The 8,371-nt window shown below is 47.9% G+C and overlaps 1 protein-coding gene across 1 annotated transcript in view; it reads left to right on the top strand.

Annotated features, from left to right (window-relative positions):
- The first annotated feature begins 2,573 nt into the window (after positions 1-2,573).
- C4_2H1orf21 (chromosome 4_2 C1orf21 homolog) overlaps positions 2,574-8,371 on the top strand; it is a 341,397-nt gene continuing 335,599 nt past the window's right edge. Inside the window, exon 1 of the mRNA XM_085601527.1 lies at positions 2,574-2,742. The gene's annotated coding sequence lies outside the window, so the exon portion shown is untranslated. The remainder of the gene's footprint in view (positions 2,743-8,371) is intronic.

Raw genomic sequence — 8,371 nt, 5'->3', positions numbered from 1 at the left:
CTATTAATAATTTATGACAAGGTCCTTATGACCAAATTAATTCTAGGACACAAAACCGCTGTGATAGAACTCAGTCGGGTCATCTACCGGGGTGTGTATGTAGAGCAAAAAGGTATGGCACCGGTGGATACTACACCTCAAAATAAAGGAATGTTAATAACAAATATTGGAAGTGCCTCATGTAAGTGCCCACCACGGGCCTGTTGGCTATTTACAAATGGGCTCACTGCATCATCACTGGCACACCCCTATTATAGCAGGAGGAACCCAAATAGTGTGAATGTACCAAATGATACTGGGTGTATGTGATGGACTGATCAGAGCCTCAGAAGTTACATCAATCTCCTGGACCCAATTGTATGCGGATCCACAAAATCCAAGAGTTGGTACCTTCCTCTCGGTGTAAAAATTCATAAAAATTAGTCCATATGGCATGTTTCACATTCTCAACTATATATATCCAGGCTCATAATTAAAACCACTCTAATATGTTTAGACCAAACGGTTGACATGTTTCATTGCCATTAACCTACTTACAGGCAAATACATCAGGGCATGAAGTCCCATGTGTCACCCAAATGTACACCGTACCACATAGCCACCAAGTGAACGCCTAAGGACCAAGAGTTGCCTACGGTGCTGGCAGACTCTGATTTAGCAATGCACCTTTTTGCTCTTCATACACCCCCTGGTAGATGACCCAACTCTGAGTTTGTACCAGAGCGGTTTTGTATCTTAGAATTGATTTTGTCAAAAGGACCTTGTAATAAAAGACTAATAGAAAGATTTGAATGGGGTGATTGACATTGGGGTTTCGTTTTTTCTGATTTGGTTCTGAGTGGCGGGCGCCCCTCTGTCTTACTGTCCTTCTTCAGCTCCTTTGTGTGTGCCTTCTTGTAGAAGAACCAGGTTTTCATCTTCTTCATACAGAGCAGTTGCACATACTGTCCTTTTATGTGTAAGTGAGTCTGTTCAAAAGCCTTAGGCCCAAGCAAGGGGTGCTTCCCACGCATGAGTGCTAAAACACCCCACAGTAATTAAAACCATGCAACACTTAACCCTAGCCCCTCTCTTGTCCCCTGGCACCCCACTGTTGCAAATATGCATCCCGAGGGCCTGCTCATTCTAGGCATTGTATATAAGGTGATCTCAATTGGGGCCATTATAGACACTGCCTTCAGTCCTGAACTTTTCACCTACAAATTATTGATCTCAATGTGTTAGTCTAATTAGTTCCACAGCAGAAAAGCAAGACAATAAGAACCAGAATGTATTAGGTGACCACACGAACGTTCAGGGATGGAAGCAGCATCTGGATCGATGTGATCACCTTAATTGCATCCAGGATTAACGGATGAGTATCTCGTGCCTGAGCAGGGGGTGCACTATTTGGAACACCATGTTGTTGTTAGAGGACTTCAGTTTCCATGCTCTTTATCTTGAGGTCCAGTTCTTTAAATGGGCCGGTACTGTCCGGTGCTGAGGACCAGCACTTTTAAATTTTGAGATGGAGAGTACCGCACTTCTCAACAGAAACGTAATACTTTTAATTGGAGAGTACCGGCACTTCTCAGAAACAAGCAGGTACTCTGGCAGTTTGCATAACACAGGCCCCTGCAGCCCTGCTGTGCGGGGGGCCCCAAGTTCCAGAGGGCACCCTCTGCACAGTACTCTGTCCAGAGAGCTCCTTAATGTATTCGGAGGGGGCCCCTCCGCGTACTTTGCAGCGGGCCCCCTCAACTTTAGTTATGCAAGTGCACTCTGGTACAGAGTACCTGCACTTCTATTTTTCCATCTCAAGCACTGTTGAAGTCCATTGTTTCCTCCTACTTTTGTATGTTCTTCTCATCATTTCCACTGCCCTTTCCCATTCCTCCCTTCTCCCTAACTATCTTCCTGTACTTCCTTCTTTATTCATCTTCTTTTTCTTGTACCTGGTACCAGAGAACCCGTCTCCCCCTTCTTTACCCTCTGTCTTCTGTCACCTCAGTGGCACGGCATTGGTGCCGCCGCCCTCATGCAACCAAGACAAATGCCCCCACCCCTTCCTTGTTTGCAAGTAAACAAAAAAGCTATTGTTGAAGCGCAGTGTACCCCTTATAACCCTGGGCCCCGGTGCCACTATACCTGCAGCACTATTGATAGCTAAACCCTTGTGTCTCCTCCTGTGCTCTTACTTCTCTTCTCCCTTCTATCTCCTCCTCGCTCATTGGTTCTTCCCAACACCCCCTTAAATCTCTTGCTCTGTCCCTGCTTTTTCTTCTCACATCACCTCGATCTTAATCTCCATTAAGTTCTCCCCTCCTCAGTCTTTTCGTCCCTCTCCCCATGTAGCCCTCCTCTGCGCCCGCCTCTCTTTTTCAGCCAAGACTGTGATTGGCCGTTTACGCTCAAAGACAGTGTGCAGGCTGTCAACAGCCTCCTCTCCCATCACTTCAACTGCCTTGTCCCGCCCCCTCCCGCGACCCTCTCTCCTTTTCCTTCTCCAATTGCCCCGCCCTGGTGCTGTAGCTCCTCCCCTCTCCCTCCCACGCCCCACCCAGCCCTTCTCTCTCCCCGCCCCCTCCTTCCCTTCACCCCACCGCCCTCCTTCCTCAGCTGAGGGCTGAGAGAACGGCGTGTAAGGCTCTTTATACTCGGTTGCAGCCCGGGCTCCTTCCCTCCTCCCTGGGCAGCTCTCGTCCTTTCTTTCCTGGAGTGGAGCCCTCGGGTCTTCATGCCGCCCCCGCGGGCTTCCAGCAGGTGAGTGCCGCCGCGGCAGCGCACGTCCGCCCCTCACCACAGACAGGACTTTGCCTCGCTGCAGTGATTTCCCCCTCCCTGCCCAGGTGCGCTGCCTCTAGGCCGCGCCCCTCTTCCCAGAAGTGTGCAGCCGCCCCACCTAGGTGTGCTGCCTCAAAAGCCCCTCCCGTAGTCTGGCAAAGGAATGTGGCCCCTCAAGAATGGTGACCCTCTTCTCCCATCCCTGTTGCTATCCTTAGGCGCTGCGTACCTAGCCAGCAGCGTTAGTCCTACCGCCAAGGTTCGCTGTTTTAAACTCGTGTCTGTTGCCCTCAAGCCCCCGAAGCCCAGGCGTCTGTCTCTCTTATTCAGTCCTGGGACCTCGATTAAGACCTGTCTCAAGAAGTGACCGCTTGGCCATGGAGCTTGTGCGCATCCCCTCCCTCTGACTGTTCATCTCTTTCTCTCCGTGACCCGGGGCAGCCTCTGTCTTTGTGGCTCCCAGGGCAGTATTTGGCTGCCTGAACTGTGCATTGCTTTGTGTCTCCTTGCATAGCTTGGGTCTGGGCAGTATCTGCCTTTGTCTATCCGTGGGGCAGGATTTGGCTGCCTTGTCCCTGCTGTCCTTGGGCAGTTTGTGTAGCCCCTGAGCCGTATTTGGCTGTCTGGGCAGTATCTGCGTTTTGCCTGCGCAGTATCTTTTCTGGTGCCTCTCTGGGGAGCATTTCGTTTTCTGATTGCCTGTCTCTTCGAGACGCCTTTCCTCCTGGAGTGAGGGAGCCTGCTTGGTGCTTCGCCTGAAATCCTCCCCAGTTGTTTGGCATTTTCCTTTTGTTTCCTGTCTGCTGGTGGCAAGGTTATCTCGGCTGCCACCTCGATGCCCCTGCTGGTTGAGCCTTCCACGGCTCTTCCGTGTCTCCTGGTGGATGTGGTCGCCTCTGCTGTCTACCTCTTGATGCCCGAGGCCTCATTTGTACTCATTCCCAGTGGCTGAGGTTGTCTGAGTGCCAATGAGGTTCTCTTTGCTGCCCCCTTCCCCTGCTGACTGTGGTTTCTTCCACTACTCCATCTCCCCCCCCTCCCCATTTGCTGCTGAAGTTCCGTCTGCTGGCGCCCCCACCACCCCTCCCCGCAGAAACTGAGGTTCCCTGTTGTTGCGCCCCCGGACCAAGGTTACTTCCGCTCTTCCGTGTTCGCCTTCTGCTGGTTGTTTGAGGCACTCGGTGCTTTTCTCATCGTTACAGACCTCTCGTTGTCCTTTGTTTTTGTTATACCCTGTGCTCTGCCAGGCGCGGCTGTCTCATTCCTCCCATTGGCTGGATTTGGGTGACGTCTGATGCGACGTCCAATAATGTATTTATTGATTATTGGAGGCGTCCCCTGGTTTATACGTACCACAACCTATCAGCAGTGCACTTTGTGACCGGTTGACTCAGCACTTGTCTGCAATAAGCGCCACGCAGCAAGGCAAAGAGTCATTCATTCAGCACTAGTGGTTGAGACTTGTTTACGTTTTCATGTTCATGTGGTGACAGGAAAGAGCATCATTCCTCTGAGGCAGAGCGTGCCGGGTAGGAAACCCGAGGATTGAACGTTGTTCCACACATAGGGGTGGGGTGTTCTGCCCTTGACGATTGATTAATAAGGAAATGTTCTTTTCTCATTGGCTGGCGGAGTAAAAAAAAAATCATAGGCAGTGACAAAGTATTTGATAATGGGTAATAATATGTAATTGTAGCCTGCAGAACTTCAACCAGGTGGAAATTATAGGTCAATTTTGCAAAAAGCCTTCGTGATGTGAAGTAGTGGTACATGATAACTCTTTATACGCCTTTGTGAATTTGCCCCCAAAGGTCCGACGCTCTATTGATAAAAATACAAAGCGTGACTGTCATTTCGTTTTGTACTGTGTGAAGAAGAGTCACAATTTAGGTGTTTTGGTCAAGTCACAAAGACATTTACAAGTATGTGAAATTAGTATTGTAGGAGTTTTGGCCGCATTAGAAATAAAATTCTGTTAAAGTGAGTACTCCTGGAATCAGACTTTTGTAGAGTTCCCTTCGTATTACTGGCATTTTAGTGAATTCCAAAAAAGTCGGATTTTTTCTCCAAATATACTTGTAGCCCTATGGGAGCAAAATGCAAATTTTCCAACGTAATCATTTGTGGATGAGGCTTATTGTAACAAGGTAAACTTATTTCAATTTCTTGCATGCTCACAATCTACAATCTTGTTCAGAGAAGATGGCTAATTCGTATACTTTACATATCGTGAAGCGCTATACCATTACCAAACTTAGCATAGCACTATAATCAGCAGTATCACACAACCGGGCAGCTTTAACCGGTGATTCTGGCTAGATTGCCAGCTGAGACACAGAAAATACCTTGTAAAATGTAAACCTAGTTCGTGAAAGATTTTGCTGGCCTAGATAAGCTGTTTCTCATTTTCTTTTCTTCATTTGCATTTCTTCACATCTTTCGTCTACCTTATGGCTGCTGTACATCCTTATGTGGCATATTTGGCCTCCTATGTGCTACTGCTCTGCTGATGGGTACGTAGAAACTGTCTGCCTGGACCGGTGCTGCCAAAAGAAACCCCCCCATTGCAGTGGAATACAATGCTTCTGCTAATAGATGCCAAAGGTGCAAGAAATTGGTTTAGGGCAGCAGTTTCTCACAGTAGAAGAGCCATCTGCAGAACCTCATTTCGATCTGAGCAAAATCCAAGGTCCTATCTTTGCCTTTTGCCAGAATTCATTTTTTTTTTTTTGCAAATGACCTCTGACAGCTGTGTAGCCTGTTCTCTCCGGAGGCTGAAAGTTGTGAAAACCTGCTGCCTGTCAGGAGATGTCTTGGGATTTTAAGAACTGAAATACAAGATTGTGTTGTGCTTTTTGCAAAGCATATGTTGTTTCCTTTTATTTATTGCACAAGTATCACTGTTCCAGCTGTCCAGGGTGACTTTCCAAGCGGTTCTGAGGTTTCCATCGTATACTAGAGTCTCTGCTTCGGCTTGTGAAGATGTGCTATTTGTAGTGTGAGTGGTTGTGGTTCTATATGTTAAGTGACTGGATCAACCCCACTGTGTTGTGAAAGGATTTTGTTGATGTTCGGTGGGCGAGGCTGCCTACAGTGAATTGCTTGTTCATCTTTTAGGATGGCGTGCTTGCCCGTTGTCCAGCGTGAAGATGGCTGTGAAAGATCACTGGTAGTGACGAGTGCTGTTGCTGTCTAGCAAGCAGTGCCCATAAAAGTTTTCTTTACAAGTTATCACAACAGCCGCTGGCATGTTGTGAAAATTAGCACACAGTTCAAGGTGATCCTAAAACACATTTAGTTTGAAGTTTTTGGGGATTATACAAATGAGCAAATTTGTCGCATTTGTATCTTTTTGGGCCCAGCATACCAGACTGCACAGCTTTCATGAACCTACTGGGGTTAAGCACCCACCCATTGCTTACCATTCCTCTCACTCTAATTTGCCTGTTTAATATTCGTGTCCCAGTTTGCCAATCTTGTGTTTGTCCTTCCCAGGGAGCATAGCTGCTTTACAGTATCTTTTGATTGACTGTCTCCTATGTTTCCACTGCTTGCTTTTCAAGTCCTACTTTTTTTCTTTTGGTTTAAGCACTCCATGAGATGTGTTTTCCAGCGGTCTCCCTCGTGTACTTCTCTCCACCTGCAGTCTGTGTTGCTGTCTGCCACTTTATTTGTAGGGGCTTACAGCCACCTCTTCATCCATTGGTCTCTTGTGTCATTCACATTGTCCTCCCGCTCACTACAGCATACAGCACTGACAAACTGGTCAGCCCACTTTAGCCAGGGGCTACCTTCAGTATGGGTGATGGCATTTTGCTGTTTCACAAATGGCACATCCACACAAAGCGGTTCCCTCTAGTTCCACTGACTGTTACGCTAAAGTGTGCTTTGTGAGGACACATTTTTTGCTTTCAGCCAATGTTTTTTTTTTTTTAAACTGGTGAGGGCATACCAGCTCTTCAAAAATAAAGATTTATAGAAACAAGTACAATACAAACATAGACACAGCCAAAAAACTGCCACCCAACACAAGGTCTATTGGGTTTACCAGTGCTTGTTTATTTTTTTCTCTTTCTCTTTGCCTTGGTCCTTCACTGCCCTTTCCTATCCTCCTCCTCCTACTATTTAAACTTTCCTCTTCCATCTATTTCTCCCTTATGTCTCTAAAGATCCATCAGCCCTGCACTCACAGGGTCTCCCCCCCCCCCCCCCCCATACCTTTCTGATTAGCAAGCCCTGTTTTTTCACTCAGTGTATCACACTGAATGTAACTTTGCAGCTCAGCTTCTCACTGCAAGCCTTTCTGTGTTTGCAGCGGAGAACTGGTCTCCGCTTTAGCACAGGCTCTGAGGACACCATGATCAGATCTGACAGGAGGGCTTGAAAAAGCTGTAGGAACGCGATGCAAAATCAATAGGTGGGTGAATGAACAAAAAGCAGTAGTCTTGTGCCTAAATCAGTAGGGTTGACAAATATGCTAATGTCGGGTCCAAGGGAAATTAGGGATGTGGGACCCCGCTGCTGTGAGATCACATGGAGGCAGTTCCCCTCAGCAGTAATAACTGCACATCTTCTTTGCCCATTGCAGGGCATCACTTTAAATGGTACCTTTGCAGCAGTGAAACACACAAAAGGTGATGAGAGGCTGCATGCAATAAGTCTAACCACTTGCAGTAGCTCGGGTAGCGTTCTAATCCATTGTTCTTTTGCTCACCATGCCACCTCAGTTTGGACCCAGCCACATGCAAATCACTCTTGAACCCGCTCCCCATTGGAACAGTCCAGCCTGGACTGTCAAGCCAGGGCCTCCCTGAACCGGAACACAAGCAACTCAGGACTGGTTTTGCCCTAGTTATGGGCTCATCAGCCGGGTACAGAGTGGTTCCAGTGACACAGGGAGCATGAGACCCACATCTGGGCATTCCCATACCACTTAGGGCAGTACACGAAATGTACAAAAGGTGATGGGAGGCTGTTTGCAATAAGTCTAACCACTGGCAATAGCTCAGGTTAGCACTCCAACCCAGTGTTCTTTTGCTCACCGGGCCACCTCAGTTTGGAGCCAGCCATATCTGCAGCGACATTGCACTGGCAGCTTGCCCTCACTGAAGTGTCATTAAACGGTAATGCTGAATCTACTGCAGTGACCTAAAACAGAGATGCCTTCGTTGCAGAGACACTGAAGGAGGGGACTAGCCAGCTGCAAATGAAACCCAGTCCTGCTCCAATAGGAACAGTTCAACCCGAACTGCTGGCCACGCCCCTTTGGAACTGAACAAAAAGCAAATCTAGACCAGTTGCAGCCATGTTGGCTCCATCAGTGAGAGAGGTGCAGCTTGCGTCCTATGGCACCCACCAATGGGATGCAAGTCTGGGCATATCCATCGCCCATAGGCCGCCTGACTGAGGAAAAAAACAAAGTTGGATTGAAATGAAGCCCAGTGTAAGTACCACTGGGTGAGATTAATTCACACCTAACCTAGTCACATATTTTTCTCGCTTCATTGACACCGCACAATGAGTTGCGATTGCCTCTGACCTCACTGAGAGCTGTTCTTGTGGCAGTGACCTCAGTCTCTCACTGACCGCTGGTTCTACCCTAAATTCA

The sequence above is a fragment of the Triturus cristatus genome, chromosome 4_2 (genome assembly GCF_964204655.1).
Source record: "Triturus cristatus chromosome 4_2, aTriCri1.1, whole genome shotgun sequence".
Lineage (NCBI taxonomy): Eukaryota > Metazoa > Chordata > Amphibia > Caudata > Salamandridae > Triturus > Triturus cristatus.
Note: the sequence above shows the minus strand (reverse complement) of the source record. Positions and strands in the feature narration are given on the sequence as shown.